Genomic DNA, 2,500 nt, shown 5'->3' on the forward strand with positions numbered 1-2,500 from the left:
TCCCCTCCTATTTAGTATATTCATTAATAACTTCCATATCACTCTTACCCATGGCACTGTTATCCAATATGCTGATGATTCATAGGTTCATAGGTTCATAGATTAGTACTAAGCTAACTGCCCTTGTGAGCCATTTTAAACCTAGCCAATTAACCCTTGTGAGACTCAAACCCCACACCTTGTGTTTGTAAGGCAAATACCTTAACCATTTGCATTGACAAATCCATTTCTGGGCTACAACGCCTTACCCAAGATGCCTTTACAGCAACCAAAACCTACCAGTGATTATCTCTACATCAACTAAACTGGCATGAGCTTCTACATTACCTCACATTATCTACAATTAACTACTGCACATAAATTTATATACAGACCATCAATTTGCCCTTCTCTCTCCTCCTTACTGATTACATATCACCCTAACAAACCTATTAGATCTGAAAACAAACTGTTGATGAAAACTGACAAAATGCTGTACCCTTTTACTGTCTCAAAACTCTAGAATGCCCTCCCACCTTCAATCAGAACAATCAGTAATCCTGCTGTCTTTAAGATGTCCCTCAGAAAACATCTTTCTTCTGTCTGGCACTGTACATCTGCCAAAATAAAACCTCCTAATCACCTGACTCCTCCACTATAATCCTTACACTATTCCATCTTATTACTTGTATAACTTTTCTATTCTCTCTCATCCCATAACTAACTGCATGAGCCGTCACTCTGCCTTGCTAAATCTTAGCTGCTCATGCCGACAAATCAATAACAATTAACGGTCAAAACTGCTACTCTATCTGACAACTCCATCTTCAATGTTAATTTTACAAGATGTAGAATAGTATATGTATGTAAACCATTTGTACTGTTGAGCTTATACTATTTCCACACATTGCAACTGTATATACACTGTATTGTGTGTTATTTCTTGTATGTACTGGTAATATATGTGGAGCTTTTCTCCCTTGGCCTCCACTGAAAATGGGCTCACCTAGGCACACTGGACCTTCCCAGTAAACAAATACAATAAATAAATACTTCACTAACACCAAATCAAACATTTCCCCCCAGTGTTTTTTCAGTACTTTTTCCATCTATGCCGAAGAACTTTTCTGACACCAAATGGAGTATTCCCACCCAATGATCACTTCAGTAGCTTTTCCAAATAAAATACGTCCATGTCTGCAGAAGCATTTCACAACACCAAATGAAATATTTCCCCCAAATGGTCCATACAGTACTTTGTGCATGTCTGCATAACCACTTCACCGACACCAAATTAAACATTTCCCCCAGCGATCCCTGCACAGGCATTTCATTGATCACAAATGAATATTTCCTCCAGTGATCCACTTAGCAGTTTACCCCTGCCTGCACAAGCACTTCACTGACACCAAATGAAACATTTCCCACCATGAACCCTTGAGTAGTTTGTCCATGTGTGCATAAGCAGTTAACTGTCATCAAATGGAACAATTCCACCATCAATCCCTGTACAAGCACTTTTACTGACACCAAATTAAACATTTCCCCTAGCAACTCCTCCACTAGTTTGTCCATTTATGCACAAACACTTAATTGACACTGTATGGGTTCTGTATGTATACCCAAGCACTTCCCTGACATCAAAAAGAAACATCTCCTCAGAGGGACCACTACAATAGTTTGTTCATGTCTGTACTGGCACTTCACTGACATCAAATCAAAGATTTCCCTAAATGATCCCTTGTGTATTTAGTCCATGTCTGAACAAGAATGTTTACTGACACCAAATGCATCTTTTCATTCAAAGATCCTTTCAATAGTTTGTGCATGCATATGCAAGCACTTCACTGATAGAAAATGCAACATTTCCCCAATGATCCCATCAGAAGTATGTCTATGTATGCACAAGAACTTCACTGTCATTAAATGGAACATTTCCCCAATGATCCCGTCAGAAGTATGTCTATGTATGCACAAGAACGTCACTGCCATTAAATGGAACATTTCCCCAATGATCCCATCAGAAGTATGTCTATGTATGCACAAGAACTTCACTGCCATTAAATGGAACATTTCCCCCAATGATCCCATCAGAAGTATGTCTATGTATGCACAAGAACTTCACTGCCATTAAATGGAACATTTCCCCCAATGATCCCTTCAGTACTTTTTCCGCATCTGCACAAGAACTTTTACTGACACCAAATGACACATCCTTTCACTAATTTGCCCATGTCTGCACAAGCGCTTCACCAACACCAGGTGAAACATTTCCCCAGTGATCCCTACACAAGCACTTCGCTGATGCCAAATGAAACATTTCTCCCAAAGGTACCTTCAATATTTTTTCATGTGTGCTGAAGCAGTTTGCTGTAACCAAATGGAACACATTCCCCAATCATATCTCAACCTCTTAGCACAAAAAAATCCAGTCAAAACCAAAAGTAATGGGGGACAAAGCACCCAGAATAGGGACAAATGTTAAATATTGCTCTTATAAACTTTGAAAGTTGTGAGAATA

Source organism: Protopterus annectens, chromosome 2.part1, assembly GCF_019279795.1.
Source record: "Protopterus annectens isolate FY-2018-M chromosome 2.part1, PAN1.0, whole genome shotgun sequence".
Taxonomy (NCBI): Eukaryota; Metazoa; Chordata; order Ceratodontiformes; family Protopteridae; genus Protopterus; species Protopterus annectens.